A 23,987-nucleotide genomic window follows, 5' to 3' on the forward strand; every position below is an offset into this window, starting at 1 on the left:
CTCTCTTGATTCCCACCTTTAACGCGGCATCAGTGTCCTTAGATCCTGCTGCTCTACTAGACCTTTATAACTTCTCCATCACACTAGCTGTAGATAAGATGGCTCCTAACAAACTGCGAAAAGGTAAACCTAGAGCACATCTTAATTCCTGGTTTACACCTCAGCTAAAAGCTCTTCGAGCAGAGAAAAGAAAAAGGGAAGTTTCTTGGAAAAACTTGCCCTCCAAAGAAAATAAACCAAACCTGACTGAAATATCCACTAAGTACAAAACAGAAATATTACGAACCAAACGTGAAATGTACAACGACAGAATCAATAAAGCTAGTTCCAGGAACTCTTTGGGATCCTGAGAGAAATGGAATCCCCTATTCCACCAGAGAACTCCAGCACAAAGGATAAAGTATGGTGTACTAACATCCAAAATGCCTGATCGAACAAAATTACCACTCTCCGAAACAAAATTGAAGCGAAGAAACTTAACCTCACTAAACCAACTACTGATGACAATCCACACAAATCTTCACTTAACTTCATACAACAATTTAAAGTCTCTCAAGTCACTTTGCAAGAGGTGGAAAAGATCATCGCCTCTCTTAAACCATCGAGGTGCCAGGGAGATATTTTCCCAGCACAACTACCAAAGAGACTGCCAGAGACCTGGCGCCTCATACAACCAAGTTAAGAAAATGTAATGTCCCAACCAACCTTAAGAATGTCTGGGTACTACCACTGCTAAAAAAAGCATCACTAGAACCAACCATCCCCACTAATTTCAGGCCCATAACTACCATCCTATTCTTACTCAAAATAATCAAATAAAACTGCTTACATCCAAATCCAGTCATATCTAGAGACCTCCTAGGACTACGTCAATCAGGTTTCAGACCACGTCATGGCACAGAAACCACCCTGATTGATCTGAAAATACAAATTGACCAACTAATAGTTAACAAACAATGTGCCTTATTGCTACTATTGACCTATTGGCTGAATTCAACTTGGTGGATCACAAAGTGCCCTACAATCATTTGTCTACTGCTGCCAACTTCTCACAAAAATCCACTATTTGGATACAATCCTTCCTCAACAATAGTTAAATGAGAGTCTTCTCTCTAGTGGCCTCTGCTGACCCCTCTCCTATTACCTGTGGTGTACCACAAGGATCATGTGTTTCCTTGTCCATGTACAATATGTTCACAAAGTCCCTGTTAGATGATTTGGATCAGCTGGGTGTCACCTACACGAACTACGAAGTTGACATCCAGATACTCATACCCCTTTCGGGCGATTACGACACAGACTTGGTTTTGGTCAACAAAATGTATGCAATTATTCAGGCATGGATGGCAGTCTTGAACCTAGGTGCTCCAACTAACCTGAGCAAACTGGGATGTCAATACACCTCATTCAATATTGGCGATATCAAGATTAAAGTCTTCAAGGAGAATAAAACCTTAGGATTTTACTTGGACTCTACCTTAAACCTAGGGAAACAAGTTAATGCTACTGCGTCAGCGACAGTGTATACTTGTAAGCTGATACATGCTTGTAAACACTTTTTATCTAATGAAAGTTGCATCACACTTGCAAGGACTCTAATCATGTCTAAACTTGATTATTGCAATGCTTTATATGCAGGTGCAAACAAACAGATTCTGAATAAATTGCACATTCTACAAAATAATGCATTAAGAACCACATTATGTATCCAGAGAAGACATCATACCTCCGAAGTTAGAGGAAACCACAACTGAATTTTCATCAAAGATAGAATCCAGCTTAAAATAGATTCCATTACACACAAATGCCTGAATAATGCCGCACCACAATATCTAAGAGACAAATCATCAAAAAATCTTCTTTGCGTCCCACAATGATGGTAAACGCGAATTGTATTGTAGTCCCCAGATTCAATTTGAAAAAGGCAAGAGGCACCAGTTTTCCTGTTCAGGCTGCCCAGTGTTGGAACTCTCTCCCCACACACTTGTGTATGGACCAGACATTCCAAAACTTTAGAACAAACACAAAAAAAGGCTAGTGTCAATCGACTGTTGACTGCCTTACTAAAGAACTGTTAAATTCCTTACATACCGTTGCCTGTTGCCTGCCTGATTATGACATGTTCGACCGCCATGTTTTTGCTCATTTCTCTATGTCAACCATTGTATTCTCATTGATTGTGTCTGTCATTTTGTGAAACCTAAGTCTTGCACTTTCACGTAATGCGCCAGATACCCTTGGGTTAGGAGTGCAATATAAATAAAAAAACAAAAACAAACAGGCCCTGTCACTCGCTGTTCTACCCGTCACCTGTGTTCATGCTTTCCAGGCATCTACTTAAGGACTCTAGGCTATCCCCAGGCAGACAGCAATAATTAGACTGCTGTTCCTGTGACCAGGCCATGCACACTGATTTTTCACCCACCACCTATTTCACCAGTCCTCTTTAGGCATCCTCATCTCTGGCCTATTCAGCAAAGGACCGACGAAGACAAGGGCCTCACCTGTTTGTGCCTGTTCGGACCTGATAGGGCCAAGGACCAGACTCGCAATCCTGCATTTCACCTACAAAGTTGTTGCTACTGTTGCTACTATCAAAAACACATCACCATGTGTCTCCTCCCTCCATTGCCTAACCCTCACTCTCGATGGGGTTTTGAATTTCTATAGCGCACCTTAACCCAGAGGTATCTGGGTGCATTTGACAGTTGCAAGTGTTACAGGTATACAAGGTCATGGAATACAAAGTTACAAGTATATACAATCAGACAGTAATGGCAACAATTAATTACAAACAATATACATAACTAGGTTCAGTTTGGAGGTTCAGTGATAAAAATGATATGCAGTAATGTTAGTGCTTCTCAGCCAGCCATTTGATAGAATTGCTTCTCAATTTTGTAAATGACTTGGTTGTTTTAAAGGAAAGAGGGAGTGAGTTCCAAAGTTGTGCAACCATGATTTTGTAGTTTGGATCTAAGGACTAGCAGGCTGAGGGTGTTAGAAGACCTGGTGACTTGAGATGATGATCTGAGGTTCAATTTTTCTGTTAAATATAGAGGGGCTGTATGGTTCAAGGATTTATACGTGGGGGACATAGTTTTGAGTTGGATCTTAGTATTGATCGACAGCCATTTATACTGTCTTCTTGTTTCAGATATGTGAGCTCTCCTTGAGATGCTCAGAGCAGATCTAAGAGCGTTTTTTGCAGGGTTTGTAATTTATTGAGAACATATTTACTTGCTCCCAGGGAAAGTATGTTACAGTAAGCCAACTTGGACAGTATTAGTGTTCTGGCGAGGGTAATGCAACTCTCCAAAGAGAGCAATGGTGAGCATGCCTTGATCAGTTTCCCAATATAGACAGTAGCCGAGGCTCTGGCGTTCACTTGTTTGTGTCGATTAAATCTGGTGTCGAGATAGAAGCCAAGAGGTTTTACCTCTTTGTTCACTAGGATCTTATTTCCATCGATGTTGAAGGAGGGGTAGTCTGTATTTGATTTGTTCAGGTTGGCTGTAGATCCTACAATCAGCAGCTCAGTTTTCTCGTAATTCAGGCAGAGGCTGTGAGTGGCCATCCATGCCTGAATGATTACATACATTTTGTTCACTAGTAATACATCATCATCATAAATACCCATCAGAGGAAGGAGGATCTGGGTGTCATCTGCATAGTTAGTGTTGGTGACACCAAGATGGTCCAGATCATCGAATAACGGCTTTGTGAAGATGTTGTACTTATCATGTGATACACAAGAGACTTGGGGGACTCCACATGGAATGGGAACGGGGTCAGCTGGTGCTGTGGGTGAGAAGACTCTCATTGTCCTATTATTTAGGAAAGATTGTATCCAAGTAATGGCATTCTGGGAGAAATGGGCTGCTGAAGCGAGGTGATTGCATAGTACTTTATGGTCAACCAGATGGAATGCCGCTGATAGGTCCAAGGGTAGTAGCAAGGCAATTTTCTGGTTATCCTTAAGTTCATCAATCTGAGCATTTAAGTCAATCAACGCCGTTTGGGTCCCATGTTGAGGTCTAAATCCGGACTGTCAAGTCCCTAGGAGGTGGTTAATCTCTAGATATACCTGGATCTGTAAGTAAGCGACCCTGTCCAGTATCTTCAGTAAAAAAGCGACTCTAGGATGTTAGGGTCCAATGATTGTTTTTTAAGGAGGGGTAGAACTCACGATTCCTTTAGGTTACTGGGTACTATACCTGAAATGAATGGCGCGTTGATTAGTTTTGAGAAGAAAGGTGCCAGGTCTCTAGCAGCATCTTTGATTATTTGCGCCGGACAACTATCGCCTTGGCACTATGGCGGTTTAAGGGAAGCAAGGATTTTTTGTACCTCCAGGACAAAGACTTTGGAAAATGTAAAGTTTTGAGGTAGTTTAATGGTAGGCTTTATGTTGTTGTGGTGGTTACCAGTGTTTTGAAGGTGTAGACGTTTTTCAGCAAATTTAGTTTGTGGTGAGGCTATTTTGTTGGCAAGAGCATTCTGAATGTTTGTGCTCCAGAGTTTGTCCTTTACGCATGGATCTGCAGGGGTAATAGGCATCTCCACCTCTTTGAGGATCACAAATAACTTTTGGTGCTAGAACTAGGTTGATTTATTCTATTGTAGGAATCGCGTGTAGTACAAAGTATTTCTTCCTTATAGTTTGCAGAAAAATTAATTAGATTCGTTTTTTTCTTTATGGGCGGGAGATGCTTCCATATAGATTCCAATGTTCTCTTATCAGCGTGCAAAGTTTTCAATTCTGGAGTGAACCAGGGATTCAAGTAAGCTTTTGCACAACTTGAGGGGATCGATGATGTCTACAGCTTTGGTCATGGAAGAGTTGTATATCTCTACTTACTTATTCAGGTCAGTGATTTCCTCTAAGGAATTCAGCGTAGCGATCACATATGGTAAGATGGCATCCACTGTGATGTTACGTTTGTTCCTTGTATGACATGGAGGTGCTCTTAAGTTTAGTTTAGTTTTTTGAGTGTTTACTGAGATGGTAAATGACAGTAGATAATGATCTGTCCAAGATTGGGGAGTGATGGCAGTCATTTTAGTGTTGTAGATAAAGTCAGCTACCCAGTCAAGGGTCCTACCTTTGTTGTGGGTAGGTTGGGTGACCTTTAGGTTAAAGCCTTGTTCTGTAATAGGATTGGTAATAGGGTTGGTGACTGCTAGTGCTTGGTGATCATTCAGGTCATTCAGTCCTATATTGAAATCACCTAGTACTAACATTTGAGAGTGTGTATTGATATTATCCATCATTAGTAGCAACATATCTTCCTCAAAGGTGCCAGTGGGCCCAGGGTGCCCAGAGGGTCTGTATACTAGTTAGATGGTTATAGTACAGGAATTGCCAATTGGTATTGTGGCTCTCAGTAATTCACAAGATGAGCATTTGGGCTTTGTGGCTAGCCTAAGGTCTAGGTTTGATTTAGCTATGATGGCAATTCTATTGCATCTGACATCTGCTCTTTCAGCTCTTACAATTGTGTAATTGTCTGGTACAGCGAGTAGTGACAGACTTGTTGCAGCATGCAGCCATGATTCTGTAATGGCCAGGAAGTCTAAATTATCAGCAGTTATTAGATCAGCAATGTCCATCGGGTGCGATACCAGTTATCTGGCATTAATTAGTGCATCCTTAATAGTCTGTGTACAGACTTTAATTGGGAAGGTGCTTTGTTTATTCTGGTTTGGTAACTTTTTATCATTAGTTGTGTTTTTAGTTGAGGCTTTCCTAGGTACAGTGAGGTTTATGGAGATATTTGGCAACAGATTAGCATGATGCATGTCTGGCAATGTCTGGAGTCTAGTGCCTAGTCTGAAATTTCTGTCTATGGTTGGGCAAGGAAGACTTGAGGGCACATATTTGATATATACTCCATTATCATAGTACGTATTAGGTAGTGACTGGAGTCTGTGCTGAGATTTCTGTCTAAAGTCAGGCAAAGATGGCTCGTGGGCATAGGCTTGACATGTGATCCATTAGAGTGCAGATTAGGTAGCGATGAAGGATGAATCGCACCACTCAGGGGACCTGCATACGTTGGCCTAATGGTTGAATCCAAGGAGAAATAGTTAAATGTAGGTAAGAATGATGTAGCCTTAGTTTCCTTGGAATAGTGGATCATGGTTGAACACAAGTAGTACATGGACCAAGCACCACATGTAGTGGTAAAGAATTGGTTAAGCTTGATAAATATGATGTGGTATGAGAAGCACTTTTAATAAAGATAGGGTCTGGTGTCTTAAGGTGAAGGCGCAAGAGCAAAACTGGTGCGGTATGGAACTAAGTATCATGGGGAAGTAGCGGATGATGCCTAGTTTTTAGTACAACGAGGTAGCAAAATGGCACTTTATCCAACTTTTAGCACTTGTTCACAGGAATACGTGTAGTGAGAGATAACACATAGAATCTAGACATTATAGGTTCGGTGTGGGTCATTCCACAAAAAAAAACAACAGTAGCATAACCTTGCTGCCTCAGTACATTCGTGTCAATCCATAGTATATACAAATAAGAACATGCTGATCAATGCTCGCTCAGCAGTCGCTGAAGCTTCAAAGATCACCCCCTTGGTGTTACAGTCACTCAAGCTACAAAGATCACCCCCTGTTGCTATGCTGTTTTGCTCTGTGTTTCAACTTCTGAGCCCCTTTCCTATTTCAATGGTGCTGTTTTAGTTTTTTGACTTCTTGACTACTATTATGTGCACTGCCTACCTCCGTTTTGACTTCTTGACTACTACTATGTGCACTGCCTACCTCCGTTTGTTTCTCTCATCCTTTGATCACTGCTCAATTATCTAGTCCTAGCTCTGCCTGGTTGTTCCCTGTTGTGTCCATTTTCCTTTAGATCCCCTCTTTCTTACTCTGTTAACTGGTTTGTTTCACTTTTATTTGATTACTCTTGTCTTTGTCCCCTCAAGCCATTTGTTTAATTAGTATATTATTTACTACTTGTTCTTGTCTTGTTCTGTCTTGTCACCCCATCCACCCAAATGTCTCCCCCTTACCGTTTTCCCTCTACTCACCTCTCCCTCTTCCTCTCTCCTCTTTCTCCCACCTCTGCATCCTCTATAGTGCTCTCTGGTTCTCCTATCTTCTCTAACTGCTTCTCGATTGACTATCCTGCCCTTCTCACTAAGTCTGGAAGGAAGAAGTTAAAAAAGTATATCCTGGTCTCCAACCCAGGCATCCTTATTGCTGATACCTATACCAGAGCTTCCTCCAGACAGACCCGCACCGACATCCTCTTTGTTGTTCCTTCTCCAGACCTATGTACTCCTCATATGGTCTCTGTGCGATCTCCTTTTTCTCCTCTCCCATTAATGGTGGCACCCGGTGGGAGGCCCTCCTGTCCCCTTTCCACTCCTCTAAGGTCAACATTAGTATTTACCTGAATGGTACTGTCTTCGTCCAAGACCCTCAGGCCAACCTCCTCCTCTTGATAGACTCTTCCCACACCTTCTCAATTTCCTTTCCTCTCCTGCTGTCCATGCTCTCCCTTTTTTGGCTTCCCTGCCTCCTCGCTCTGATACCTCTCTGGCACCCTCATCCTCTTCCTTGGCTACCTACTTTCCCCTCCGTCCTCTTCTGCCCTCCCTCAGGCTTCTACAATTCTGCAGGCTGTGCCTCTGATTTGCTCCCCTCTGAGGAAGTCTTTCAAAGGAGGTAACCTTCTCCACATTGCCACTCTCAACTTGCTCAGCTGTCAAACACTCCTCTGACATCTGCCATCACCTGTAAAACATGGTCCACGGCCAGCTCTGTCACCGGCTAAGACACTCTCCTCCCTAATGGCTACAAGATTCTCTCTGCACCCAGATCCAACCGTTCCGGTGGGAATGTCACCTTGATCTTCCCGGAGTGTATTCCTGCCTCTATTATTCCTATGCCGGCCTACTCATCCTTTCAGTACCTTGTCTGCAGGCTTTCTCTCTCTCCTGACCACTCTCTCATTGTGGCTACTATCTACCAGCCACCTGGTCAGATAACCCCCTTCCTCTCTGAGTGGGCGGACATCCCCTCCTCCATCCTGGCCTCAACCACTGAACTTCTCCTCCTTCGAGACCTCAACATCCACCTGGATGCTTCCTGTCCCTCCTCTGGACTCTTTTGCAACCTCTACTACTCTCTCTCTCTCAATTATTCCCTGTGGTCTGACTAAATCTGTAGAGAATACTCTGGATGTTCTGATCTCTTTATACCTCCCCCTCTCTAACCCTCTCACCACTCCTCTCTCTTGAAGTGACCACAGTTTCCTCTCCTCTCCTCTTCTCTCATCAGTCTCTCTATCTCTCATGCCAAACCCACACCCACACTGCCACCCACCTTTTCGGTCATCGGACGCATGAAACATGTGTCAATTGAGGCTTTCACCGCCATCTTCTCTCCCCCGCCTAACCCTCACACTGACTCACATCCTGACGCAGCCCTTTACAAGCTCCACTCTTCTATCTCTGATACTCTTGATGTACTTGCCCCTGTCATGAGGGTCCTCTTGAAACTCAAAGCCAAGTGCAACTCCTGGTATGACTCAGACCTCATCACCCTTGAATGCGAGTGTAGGGTGGCAGAGAGGGAATGCATGGCTATTTGTGCAGCCTCTGACAAACTGGTCTGCCACCTGCTCCAAAGGCAATACCAACTCTCGAGAGACTTCCATACCTTCATCTCCTCACATCCATCCTCTCCAAACCCCTAATTCCCCTGTGTTTGTGTCAGTTTCTACTTCCCCCTCTCTTTCATAAATGTTATATATGTAGATGTCCGTGGACAGCGCGGGTGTGCTGAATGTCCGTAATTAACCAAAATGGGGGTGTCCTAAGGACACTATAACTGTCCGTAATGTCCGCAGTCAAGTTGAAACTGTTCTAAGAACATGCACGGTGTCCGGGTTGTCCGTAATTAACCAAAATGGAGGTGTCCTAAGGACAATATACCCGTCCGTACTGTCCGCAAGCAAGATGGAACTGTTCTAAGAACACACTCGGTGTCCGGAAGGTCCATAATTAACCAAAATGGGGGTGTTCTAATGCCCGCAAAATATGCCTGTCCGTAATGTCCGCAGTCAAGTTGAAACTGTTCTAAGAACACACATGGTGTCCGGGTTGTCTGTAATTAACCAAAATGGAGGTGTCCTAAGGACACTATGCCTATCCGTAATGTCCGCAGGCAAGTTGAAACTGTTCTAAGAACACACACAGTGTCTGGGTTGTCCGTAATTAACCAAAATGGAGGTGTCCTAAGGACATTATTCCTGTCCGTATTGCCTGTAGAACATCTACGCACATGCGCACCACACCCATAAGTCCTATGAACATCGCGCCTGTCTGTAACTGTTTGTCTCACTCACCGTTCCCATACAATTGGTGTCCTGCGGACACCCATTCCCTTTGCGGACGTGTTCGCGACATCCTCATGTGACTGCAACCACGCTAAGCGTGTGTCCTAATTGCAGACACTGTCCTGGTCCCCGAACATTTTAAAAGCACCTTTTCAGGCAATCCGCAGTATTTTATAGTAAAATTTCACCATAGCACATGTCCCAGACAATCACCCTGACTTTCTACATACTTTTTGGAACTTTTTGAGCCTTGATGGGGTGTTTGATCTGTCCGTGGACAGCTAGGGTGTCCGCGAAGTACGCACCTGTACCCCGATAAAAGGCCACACCCCAGAGCTCATCCTCATTGTGCTTTTGGCTATCTGACAAAGCACTGTCTACTTTGACTGGTATTTTGCTGCTCTTGCTGCTGGTTTACATCAGACCTGATGGCATCAATGGTTGCTGCTTCCGCTGGTGCTACATCTGTCTCAGCACCACCCTCACCCCCTCCACCACCTCCACCACCACCACCTCCCCAAGGGCCTGAAGAGGGAAAAGGCGTGAGGATGTAGAGGAGGAGGATGAAGAGGATGATGAGGATGAGGTAGTGGAAGTCCCTACTACCAGCACCTTGGGTGTGGCGGTTATTTACCATTCATGATGACGTACCCAAGGCACGTGCGAACAAGGTCACCTGCAACCAGTACAAAATGGTGCTGAGTCGCAGGAGGCCTGGTTAATACAGCTTTGGTATGACATCTATGAAGCGACACCTAAGATCGTTTCACGGTGGGGCTGTTTGCAAGGTTGTACCTTGAGATCAACATAGTAGGTTGAGTTCCTCTACTACATCCTCTGTTTCCGCTCCTCTCACCACTAGAGACACTCCTGTGGGAGAGCGCATCCCTCCAGCTGCCTCACAGGCCATTCACAATGCTGATGACCCTTACCTTTTGAGGGTCACAGTTTTGTGTATGTACTGTGATGCAGTACTCTGCAGGGGGAAGAGACTTTGAAGTGCTTTTGAGACTGCGGTCTCGGAGCATGAGTAGACCTGCTACCTACCTGAGTAAGGCCCACCCTACATCTTCCTCTCTCCACCTGCCCTTTCTCATCCCTGTGGTTGGTGTCCCGACCTTAACCTCCTTTCCCTTCCTCTCCTAGTGTCTCGTGTTTAAAAAAACAAAAAAAATATAAAACAACAAACCCCCCAAAAAAGATTCTTTTCAGAGCCGCCTTTCACAGTCTAAAAATAGAAGTGACAAATAAATGGAGCAGGGCCCTCTGCATTTTTTAGAAGTCTGCGGACTGTTCGTGGACATCTAAAAGTTTGGGGTGCTTCCCTATCAAAACCATTGCACTTTTCTCTGGGAGGAAGTGGTGGCTCTGAAAAGAGCCTTTTGGTGGTTTTTTGTGTTTGAAAAACTTGAAATAATCAACACTTACTGCAAAATGGATGGCTGTATTCCACAAAAGATCTCAATGCATTTTGTACATTTCTCAGAAAAAATCTGATTACCAGCATAAGTAAGATGGACTCCATCTCTGCAAAAAATGTATGTGCTACGAAACATAATATTTTCATTGTGGAAAGAGGACATACCAACATCTCCTAGAAAGGCGCAAACAGCCTTATTAACATTCCGTCTTCCTTTCTCCATTTGTGGACCTAAAGAAGAAGAACGCAGCCGCATTTGTCTCTGCGCAATACGAGAAAACATTACTTGGGAATTTGGAAACATGTCCATGACCTTCCCAAGTCCTTCTTTCATCGCAAATTGCAAAGAAATCCCTGACACATGTCCTAAACTCTTCCCTCCACAATGAATTATAATTATGTCTGGATGAAGGTCTGTCTTCAAACTTCATTCCACACACTCCATTCCAGTGCACTTCCAAATGAGGGAATCCAAGATCTGCAGCTATTCCACAGCGTTCTGCATTCACCTCCAACCAATGTATCCATGAGTCTCCCAAAATCTAATCCAGAAAAGATTACTTTGGCATTTGGAAGGATGTTCATTACTGCTTGAATCAAGTGTTCCAAATCTGCCAACAAAGTAGGGGAACTGACATAGCCCAAATGGAAAACTCCATAATGTAAAACTACCACATGGGGACTGTTCATCCTGCCCATATCTTCACAAACTTGTACAATTCCCTGTACATTGCAATCAGGCACAGTGCCCCACACCACCTCCACTCCTTTAACATCAACATTATTTGCCACATGCCTGCATTGAGCATGCTGCTGTAAACCATGCAAAAACATATCTCCAAGCACCAACACCCTGACTTTCTCCACCTCTGCCATCTTCACTACACTCAATCTCTTTCAACACAAATCCACAACCTCAACATCTGATTGGCTGTTCCCTACAGTCCCCTTTCCATGCTGGATTTGCTGGAAAACCCTGGATGTGGCATGCCCCGAGGACCCTGCAACTCTTGGACAGCCCTTGTACCACTTTCCACTTCACTCTCTCTGCCATTCAATCATTGGATACAGCTAAGCAGTCACACAACCATCCACCTATCACATCCAAGACCTCTACATCTAACTCCATCATCAGATTTCAGCACTTCAAATGTACTGTTGATCACTCTGAGTACAAGTCTCATATCATTGGAAAGCACCTACTACAAAATCTACTCTACAAGTCTCCAAGATTTCTACTTGCAGCTGAAAACAGCAACATCTGAACTACAAACACCAACTCCAAAGAAACATGCTCATTCCACTTAATTTCTCTGCCTAGTCTTTAATTCTCTCCACAATCTTGCTCCCCCTTATCTCTCCTCTCTCCTACCATTCTATACTCCCTCCTGCTCCCTTCACTCTGCTGACCACTTTCTTCTCACTGTTCCTCCTTCCCCTTGTGCCACATCCCGTTTCCTATCCTTCCATCTCCTACCCCCTGCACTGTAACTCCTTACTTCTCTCACTCCACTCTATTTCTACCTTTTCCTCATTCCACACTTTCCTCATATCTTTCATTCTCCATTCCCCACCATGAAAAAACTCCACCTTCTTTCCCCTCCCCCTTTGCCTTATCTCCTTAATCATCTCCCTCTCCTCCCTCCTCCCCCCATTCTCACCCTTTACCCCATCTGTTTCCCTCCTCCTCTTCACCACCCATTCCTCTCTCTCTCTCTCTCTCTCTCTCTCTCTCACTTCTACTGCACTACTCTCCTTCTCCCCTTCAGTTTAATTGCTCTAATTACTGTTTTGTTGCTCTGATTCTGAATTGTAAATTGCTTCTACTGTTACTGTTATAATGTTAATTGTTATATGTATCCTTGTTACAATGTGCAGCACTTTGGTGTAAAGCACTATATAAACTAAATACATACAAATACAAATATGCTTAGTGTTACTCAAACACACTGTGCGGGTGATTCATGTCATTTGTGAACCAAAAAAACAAAGATGTGTGCACCATTCTGCCCACAAATCACCATTAATAAAACAGGGATTAGCATGCAGAAAGGGACATAAATCCTTGTTTTTCAGAGCACAAATAAAATAACTCAGCCCCTAGAATGCTAGTATTACAAAACAAAGAATTGTATTAATTTTATACCTTTTGATTTACTATTAGCGCTTATCCTCACCACTAGCTCACTTTCTACTGTAATCTGAAGCGCAATATAGTAACACACAAATAGAAGAATAGCCTTCCAACTATTTGTAGCTGCCCAATGCACAATCACACAACACCACATACATCTTTACCATCATACTCAGACACTCATGCATACAGCACACATACATTGCACAACAGCCCAACCCATAACTTCTATTTTTGTTTCAACAGAACCAACAAAATGCCTACCAGAAAGCAAGTCCGTAGAAAGCAACTCAGAAATACAGAAAATGAAAATAAAAATGTCCAAAATAAGCATCCATCTCTAGAAGAGTTTGTACAAAAAGTTCAAACAAAACAGCTAATATAGTCATTTAGCAAAGCAAAACAATCATCGAGTACAGAAACTTTGGCTCCTCTATCAAAATGTAAAAGAAAACAGAAAATGATTAACAAGAATGCAGCTACCACTATTGCTAAAAATGTTCCTATAAATCTAGTAACCATATCAAAAAAAGTATATTAGCAAAAATATTCCGGCACAGAGTCCTTCAGAATCTTATAAAAACTGGAGACAAATCATGCACAACCCTTAAAAACTACCGTAGGAAATTAATCCTAGAAGCTTTGATAGACAGTGCAATCCTTCTCAAAAGAAAGTTATTTATTTTAGTCTTAAACAGAATGAAACCACTAACAAAACTAACTACTAAATTACAAAAAAAACTTCTCAATAAACGGAATGTCAACAAAAATAACTTCTTAAATATCTGTGGAGGTGAATGGAGTCACACCATGAGCACAGCATACAAACAAAATCAAACAAACACAATTGCCATACATAGCAGAGGACGAGGTTATGAAAAACTTAATAATACCAAAATGCAACAAGAAATATTGCTTACAAAAATATCCCTAGAAAACTCAGAATTATGTCACCTTTCGACTGAACGAGAACATCCAGTATACAAATGGCCATGCACGTCAATGTGTAACATTTCCCAAAAATCGTTCAAATCTTTACGCCAGTTCCTCAATCAATATGTGAATGGCAAAGACAAAATTAAAATGAAACTGCTGCAAAATATGGATACTTGTCCAGTGCGCAAATACACAGCGCTGCAAGGACATTCATTGGCCTGCATTTCAGGACCTATTTGCAAAAGCACCTTCAATCATATTAAAATGATATCAACACATTATTCAACTATAAAATATCTAGTCTATAAACTGTACTATGCTAAAAGTCTTGCTTTAGCACTAGCCAATTTAAATAGCAATCTTCTACATGGTACAGCCAAAGACCTACTCGAAGAAATCAACCATATCCAGAGAAAATATTTTGGAAGAGAAAGCCACTTACAAAATGCAATAGCTTTACAACAGACTAGCAACAATTGTGCACATGGCAACCTTCTAATACACACATACAAAAAAAATATTAAAATTCAAAAGTGCATGCGCTGAAGTACCAAACCATGTGTGTATGTTGCTGCAAAACTTTTTATAAAAGTAACACAAAAACTATAGACATAGCATATAAAATAGAAGACAATGAAGATTCCAAATGGTTTAAATTTGCTCTCTGCCTTATAGCAGAAAACATATACAAAATAAAAGTGACCCCTTAATACTGCAATTACTGCACAGCAAAACTTGACAACAATCAAACTCCTTCACGTGCTATCACAAATAATTTGGAATTATTCCCACTACCAAAACCCCTGCAACAACTCCATTTATATGAGAGCATCATAAGTCAAACAGTGCTCCCATTTCAAGCAATAATATGCCTTCAACCAAAAACAGCAAAATTACCTCCCTCTGAATTGGTAAAAGGCATTCATGCATTTACCATTAGATCTAAAAGAAGATGTGCACACTCTGGGAGTGCAACATCCAATAGAGCAATCTTTAATTGTCTTAGTAAATGGTGTACCTACAGAAGACAAACACATTTGGTAACAACTGGTAGACTTACATTAAGTTAGACAAGGCTTGCAATATTTAAAAGACAATAATGAATACTACAAAGAAATACATATTGAAGAAAACTTAAGGGAAACAACTGAAATAATTTAAGAGTCACCAGAAACTGGACAATTTGAACTTCTAGATCCTGGTAGAGTATCCAATATTTTAGACCATTATACACTTCATCCATATTATTCTAACAGCATCATAGATGATGCACTAGAAACGTACCAAATGCGACAAACGAAATGATCACCAATCAGCATATGGGAAAAAAGTATAGAAGCACATGCTTTTCCTCTACTCTTTCCTACTGGTAAAGGAGGAAGGTACGATGATAGAACCACTCAGATAACAGCATCAGAATGCCGCTCGTTATGAATGTATTCTGAAGATCCCAAATTTAGAAAAAATGTGGAATACACATTCCACCTACTCTTTGAAAGTGAACTAGCAACTCTATGTTACGGAGTTGCACACACATTGAAATCAGGAACCCACTTTCAAAATATGTCAGCTACACAACTACTACAAAAAGTGCAAGAAACAGTTGAGATTTTACAATCAAGCATTACAATCTGTTAGCAAACATGTGTGGTACTAAAGAGTACTGGTTCCAACGTCACAGAGATGTACGGAAACCTTGGCCCACCACTTGGTTTGTTATATTAAGTTTTGCAGAATATACAGAAGATGTAAAAGATTTCCTATGTATATCAAACAAAAACAAAACAACCATAGATATACTAACACCTGGAGAACTTTGCTCTCTAGATCCTGTTAATGTTTCAAGATATTTCCATCACCCCTTCATTGCTATGCTACACTTTATTTGTAATAAAACTGTTCCTCCCCTGGGAGATGTGCAACACTGCTTTTAGAGAAAAGAATACCAAGCCAGAGATGCACCACATATCCATATGCTTTTATGGATTAAAGATGCTCTTAAATTTGGTCAAGACAGTGATGCCACTGTGTTACAGTTTATCCAAAAATATGTCACTTGTGAAATTCCATAAGAAGCAACAAATGGTGATCTTCATGCACAAATTGCACAATTTCAATGTGGCAAATATTGTCGTCGCAAATACAAAAACAAAGGGAAATACTATACCAAATGCTGCTTTGGTTTCCCTAGACCGGTTACAGAAACAGGTGAAGTGAACAACTTCAAGTCTTCAGTTAGACATAGTTCACCTAAAAATACATATTACATAAAAAGAACAGAAGAAGCAAAATATATCAATGATTACAATGTAGTCATTGCCCTATTATGGAATGCAAACATAGATGTGCAGCACATTGCAGACAATTCCACTGCAGTTGCACAATATGTTACAGCCTACTTATCCAAAGCAGAAAAACAGACCTTCAAGACCTCTGGAATGACCTGTCATCAGACAAAACACTGTCTCAGAAATTGTACAGCTTGGGCATAAAAATGCTCTCCCATAGAGAATGTGGCTGCTATGAAGCTGCAGATTGTTTAACCGCTACTGCTTTGTATGGGAAATCCGAAAATATAGTATGGCTAAGTCTTGGTCCTGCTAAATCTAGAAAAAGAGTTCTCAGACCATACCACGACATAGAAACAATAGCCAAAAATGATCCCAACAGCCAAGACAATTTGAAAAACAATTTACTAGACACATACTACCCAAACAGAAGTACCACTTTAGAAACCATGTGTCTATACCACATAGGCCGATACTTTACATACAAAAATAATATAAAACCTGATGAAAAAAAATTAATTGATCATATCAAATTGTTATTAAAAACTCCTCAACATAAAGAAATATATTACATGCCCCTGCTGCAACTCTTTAAACCATGGAGAAAAGAAGAATAGATACTAGATAATTACGACTCCTATGAAGAAGCAAATGAAAGCACTTTAACCGATGTAAACTTTACACAGTACAAAACAATGTTGCACAATGTACAGCAACACAAAGAAGAACTCCAGGCCCAACTAGATAAGGACACTCCCGACAGTAGTCAACCTTCTGTAACAGGAAGCCAAGAACCACTTGGACAGCCACTAATAGCAAATGAGACAGAATCAGCTATGAAAGAAGTCGAAAACACCATTTGTTAGTATGAAGATACAGGAGACTTAACTGTACTACAATCAAAACTAAACAATGAGCACCATAGCATTTTTCAAGAAGTAAAAAAAGAAATTGCACATGGTGTACAACATGAAAATAAAGAATGTACCTGCCAAAATTACAAACCTATACTACTATACGTCTGTGGCAAAGCTGGTTCAGGCAAAACATTCTTAAACAAAATCATCAGCAAGTTAATCACAATAATCACAACCATTTACACCTCCCCAGGGGACAGTGCCTACCCTCTGAGCAACCACATGATGACGCCAATCCGGAACCCCACCACACCACCCCAGGTAAGATACAACGCCGCCCATATTGCAACCAGGGCCATAGTGGAGCGTACATTCGGAGTGCTCAAGTCACGTTTCCGCTCCCTTGACCGCTCTGGCGGGCAGCTTCTCTATGCACCACCAGTAGTGTGCAGGATCATTGTGGCAGCATGTGTCCTGCACAATGTTGCAACACGGCAGGGCGTCCCGGTGGACATGGTGGTGCCCCCACATCTCCAACCACAGGCACATGCGCTGCCCATGGGAGGGGACAGGGCACGTGGCGAGGAAGCCCGGACCTAGCTTGTGGCCACATTTTTCACCTAAACTCCCACCCCTGCGGAGTGCACACAGGCCTGGCACATACCAGGTGACAATCGATGATGACAAAGAGACAGTCAACTGTCACAACCCTACCACCCTGAGATAGTTGCCATGGAAGTGCCACATTGTCTGCATCCCTAGCTACGGGGAAGGGAAAAGTGCAAGGGGAAGGGGAGGGGGGAGTGCAGTACAGGGGAAGTAGACCAAAAAACAAATACATAGGCCAGCTGGTGGCAACTGCAAAGGTAAGTGCAGACAAGTGCTGGGAAGGGGGGCTGTAGGGATAGAGAGACAGTACCGCAGTGCAGGGGTTGCCAGGGAGGCAGTGCAAGTGGAGAGTGGCTGGGCCAGGGACCGAGGTCGGTGAGAGTGGCCCAGTTGCAGATCCAGTGCAGTTCCAGTGAAGAATTTTGCAAGGGAGAGGCAGAGAGAAAGCAGAAGCAAAGAGGAAGGTCTTGAGGTGCTTCCCGAACCGGAGATGGTTCCCCTCAAGTTCCAGTGAGGCAGAAAGGCTGTTCCAGAGGGAGGGCCCTGCCACGGAGAGAGATATACCCCCAGCTACTTGCTCTGAGAAGCGGATGACCCTGACATGCAAGGTGTGCATCACACACACCTGCAAAACAGGCCATGGCCATCACTGTTATGTCACTCAAACCCTCCCAAACCACAACATGATATGGCAAGCAATACCCATACACCAACACAGTAACAATAAGGTACACATTGCCATGTCCAAAATGTACAGTGGCATCAGACAATGATGCCTACCTGGAATCAGATGAAATGACAGACCAACAACCTCCCACCCAAAATAAGTAATTTCCAAATGCATTACAAGAGTTGTAGACGTAACATAACAATGAATGCCTGTCTACATGCACATTGTGCATTGCAAAATCAACACTGCAGCTTCTGTGTGCTGTGTCCTACTCCTGCAACACACTGCTCAGCGCACAGCACAGTGAACAGCCATTGTGTGTGATGCACACCCTGAGCATGACATCTAAGTGACAGACCACATCAAAAAGCAAATTAGGCATGTACAGGATCCATAATTGGTCACAGAACATGTGCTGCAGGGACACTGTGGGCACCAGAAGGCAAACAGTGTACATGTGGATATGCAAGGGTGGGAGTACATGTAGTGCATCAGAGTGCAAGTGTGTGGGTCAGCAAGGACATACACTCAACATATGCATGTGCAATCAAGTGACCATCAGTGTTCTCTACACATCACATGTGAACATTCACCATGTGTACACCCCAGCATGTCAAACCATAACTATCCCCTCGCACCTGAAAGGTAAAAACAACACATGAACAGGCATTGATCAGCAGAATACAACATGTACATTGGATACCACCATTACAATGTCAGGGTTCCCATCAAACTGCAGGGCAAGGCAACTATCAACAACACCCCCCCTCACAAATGACCATGACCCACTGAACAACTGCACCTGGGTCATGGAGCCTTCAACCCTCAATTCCACCTGGCCACAGGATCACCTTTACCCTTCGTCACTATCTCCCACCTTGTGTGTAAAAAGGTGCCTGCACCCTCAGAATCCAGACTCATTTCCAAAATCACAAAATCCAAGGCATAAAAACGAACCAAAACACCCTCCAGTAGATGACTTGACGTAGCAGTACCTCACAAAGGCCAAGTACTACCACAAAGATGCAACAACCAAGGTAGCACAGTAAAACAATGTCACAACAGGATGTGAACCATGTGTGGTACATAACATAGGATGATGCACCATGAATGGAAGTGTACTGTCACAGGTCCCGTGTACAGGCGAAACAACCACCCCCACTGTGTCCCGGGTGCCTGCAAGGTCAAACTCACACAGGCCCCTGAGACCCTGTGGGGAAGGAGCTTCAGGGATATGCAGTCGAGACAGGTGTTGGCACACTGGATAACTGGAATGAGTGGCAGGAGAGGGGAGGAGGAATGACACATGAAAGTAGGGAATGCACGAAAATGTACTACCTGCATGAACACATACACAATCCAAACAAACTTGGACATCATTGTCATGGCCTTCTGTAGTCCAGGCTTAGGAGTGGTACGAACCAACCACCCCCTCTAGGGTTTTGGCGCCTGCAAGTTCGGGGCTTACACAGGCATCCGCAACCCCAGCGGGGAAAGAGGGTTAGGGAACGTTGCTTGGATAGGTACGGGAAGCAGGAACACCGGTTAGAGGGTACAGGGTTCAAAATTGCATAGGATTCCGGGTGATTAGGGGAAAAAAACATACCAAATTGAATCACACATACATCCATGCATTAGTGCACCCCCCAGCAAGCCTATGCAGAGCAGTTTGAAAGAAAAACAACAAGACACTTAGCTCTGGTTTTGAGTGCTGGCCTCCTGCCTGCGCACTCTCAGGTCCGGTCACAGGAACACTGCAATGCTGCAAAGAGAGCCACAGTCAACAACCTGTACGTGCCAATTACACAAAAACACACCACCAAACATGCCCCATAGCAACAAACTACTCTACAAACAGACAATCTGGTGTAGATGCTTTGTACCCATATATAACATTACCCCTGTGACGGGTCATACACAGTCAATGCAGTAAGTCAGCCGCCGGTGGGTGCGTGGCAAATGGAACACCAATGTGTCACAATTCACACAACATGCAATTTTCCCTGGGTAAGCAGACAGACCCATATAGCAAGCCATGACTTCAGAGCAAGTTGTGTACCACCATGACTGAAACAAAGTTGGCAGTGCATTCATCATAAAGTACATGGAAATGAAATGCACTGCACCCGAGTATGTCCCTTGCTGTATGTCCCTGTGAGCTGCCCCTTTCCATGTCTCGGAAGGCTACATGGTTGATACAAGTGCCTCGATGGACCTTGGTGTACCGGAGGGTTTTTGCGACTGCCCCAGCAGGTGTTCCAGACAACCTTGCAATCAACAGCCATCAGTCCACCAACACATCTGAGCTGCATTGTGTGCTTCAACACCAAGATTTGTCCAAGCTCACCCTCAGTGCTGTGACTAAGCCTGCATGTGCAACTCGCCTGGTGCAAGCTTTGCTGTGTTGTGGCCCCTCTGTGCTGCTCACCTTGCCTGGAGTTCCTTGGAACACGTCAGCAGTTCTAGGATGTAGGTCTGCAATCCCTGTGCCTCTGCTTGTGCACACATGTGCATGTGGGCACCAATAAACGTGTCCAGAATTCCGTCATCCAATGGGCCATGTCTGCTGGCAAAGGTGCTCTAGAGGCTCATCCCCCTGCAGAAAGGGCATGAAACACATGATTAATGCTTCAAAGTCATCTGTGTGTGTCTCTTCAGGCATCTCATTACTTGACCATGTCAGAGAGTCACATCATAAATCACACCATCAGTCCGTCTTTCACATCCAAAGTGTGGAACACTATCTACAGCATGAATTGCAACAAGCATGTGTACAGTAAAGATAAGAAACATACTACACAATGCATAGCAATTAATGTACACATTAATCATGAAACACCCCATCTAGCAAAAGCTGAACAGTGGACAATAACACCAAAATCTTCCCCACTAGGGGTGTAAACACAAGTCACACAGCACCAGACATGCCACAGATATGACAGTCCAAAGCCCTTGTGTAAAAGTTTGTAACACCGAACCATCCTTGCGAGCCCATGGATAAGGGAGGCAGGAGTGGCATATGTGAGTCAAGGACCCCAAGCAGCAAACACATACACAAGACAAGCCTGAAGGGACCAGCTGGAACAGACAGTGGATGCCTTCAAAAGCCACAAAGCACCACACCGTCACATGAAAGCACAATAGACAAGCAATTTTAAACTATATTAACTAATTACACTAACTATGGAAAACCTACATTACCTAATTAAACTAACTATCAAACAGAAACTTAACTAACTAAACTAAAAGAAAAATCAAAAATGGCCACATATGACCCAGGGGGGAGGGGAGGCACCCAGGAGGGGGGAGGTACAGGGTGCTGCTCAATATCCACATGCGATGATGCTGAGCCAAAAAAAAAACCTCCATGGGCTCAACGCCTGCACAGCCCGACCTATGTGGGAGATAGATGGTCGTCCGAGTCTGGCTCATCCTGGAAAGGAGGACGTTGCACAGTAGCCTGGCCACGCCTAGCCGCAGCTTGCCCCTCGTCGGCAGCAAGTCTGCCAGACGGGTGAGCCTGGTTCTGTGTGGCGATGTGACGTAGGTCTGCATGCAGAACCTCACGTGATACACATGCTTCCTCTTGCAAGGTAGCACGTGTAACACGGAGTTCCTCCTGCAAGGCCTGGCTGGACAACCGCTGCACCTCCCGGCAAGCCTGTAGCTCAGCCGAGATGGTACGCTCAAGCTATGCAAACCTCTCCTCTGCCTGCTGCCTCTGGGACATCATAAGGACACCCAGAGTGGATCTGAGGGAAGCATACTCCTCCCTCAGGGCATCCATGTTCGCTTCTGCGTGAGCAGCAATTGCTTGACGCAGATCGGGCCACACGCTCCATGCTCTCAGCGATGTTCTCCATTGCTGCCTCCTGCCGTTCTGAATTGGCAGTCATGTCTTGCTCCCACTCAGTATACTGCGGTTGCGCGCGGCGACCACGTTGCCGGGCTTGACCCCTGCGGGACCCAAGGACTGGGGGTCCTCGCTGTGTTGGCACCGCCCACGGCTGCACGACTACATGCCCCCATCGACGTGATGTCCCAGGCACATCAGTGACTGGTGTGGAGGGTAACCCTGCATCCCGATCCACCACGGGCGGAGGAACCAAGACTGTCTGATCCCTCAGTGCAGGTGTCGCAGACAGAGGAGTGTCCACATCAGAATCACTCACCCCTGACACATGGACTTGATGCTCATCCAACTCAACATGGACGTCAGAGTCGTCATCAAGGCTGGACTCATAGGCAGCCAGAGACACGATGGACTGTAGCACTTGGGGGTTTTCGTGGCCTACCACCCCACTACCCCCACTAGTGCCGGGTTGATGTAGTGGTAACAACCCTGTGTCTGGCATGACAACACCATCCTCCGCCTCCATTGCGTCATCACCTGAAAAATAGAGAGAAAAAAGGTCACTACACATGTCAGAAGCACACCACACACACACACACCGACAGCAAACGCATCAGGCAGACATGTGACACACAACATATAACCTGGCATGCATGCTGGGTCAACTTTGAATTGCTTCTGTGATCAGACCTGTTGAAATGTGGCAGTTTCCATGGAAGTGGGTCTATGCAGTGCAGAAAATGTGTACGCCACTCACTACCTACATGTACAAGGACTCCATGGTGTGTGCCAGGAAATGTGAAGGCAGTGCAATGTCAAATTCAGACATCACGTGCATTGTGCATTCAATGTGTAGCATATCTAGAAGCCAAGCACCCCTCCACCCCAGTACCAAAGCAGGGTTGCCTAGCATGGTATCAAAATGCTGACCATACACCTGTGTATTGACAGGCAGTGTTGACTGGCATCAACAGCTTAATGTGATTCAAGTGACAACACTGCAAATGATGCTGGGACAGTAAGCAGGACACATGATGAAAACTCTGGATTCCGCCCATGTGTGAAGAAGACACAATAACAGTTGGACAGAGTCATTGGCCATTGAACAGGCTGAGGCCTGTGAGCCACACAGATTGTCAGACCCTAAACATGTGTGCAACGCAGGACTGAGCCACAGTTGACATGGGAAGGCTGATGAGATGGCAGTCAATGTATGTAACCAAGGACTTGTATTACAGTGATCATCCAGTCAAGGACACATAGGGGCATGCGTGCAATGCACATGGAGCATGAATGGGCACTCATGTCCCTGCGGGACATCTGACCTATGCACAGTACAAGTGAGATACCCTGCATCAAGTACTAAGGCTGTACCACACGGCATATGTTTGGCAGATTCTATGCTGGAAGTTAGCATCTACACAGGACGCATGAACAAGAAAGTACACATTGGCAAGATTGAAGAACACCAGTGCAAAGGTGGAACTGGGGTGCAGAGTGGCGGAGGAGGGGCAAGGGAGCATGCCTACATGGAGTCCCCGCATGCAGGCAGAGGAGACATGCATGATGGAAGCATTGCATTACTTACACATCAGAACCATGTACACGTCACATGTAGCGGCAATCATGCACAACACATTCCACAAGTGAAACACACACGTCCTCAACAAACACGCATCAACACTCACTGGACTGGGCATCAAAGTCCAGCATCTCTCCCACTCCTTCGACCAATTCAGGTGGTATGAACTCCGCAATGAGTGCCTCATGCGGAGTGAGCTCTTCCTCCTCTGGTGCAGGCCCACCGCCAGTCACCAGAGTCAAGTTGTAATTAGAGGCACGATTAGCCTTAGTGCTGC

This window comes from Ambystoma mexicanum, chromosome 2q, assembly GCF_040938575.1.
Source record: "Ambystoma mexicanum isolate Mex_15411 chromosome 2q, UKY_AmexF1_1, whole genome shotgun sequence".
NCBI lineage: Eukaryota > Metazoa > Chordata > Amphibia > Caudata > Ambystomatidae > Ambystoma > Ambystoma mexicanum.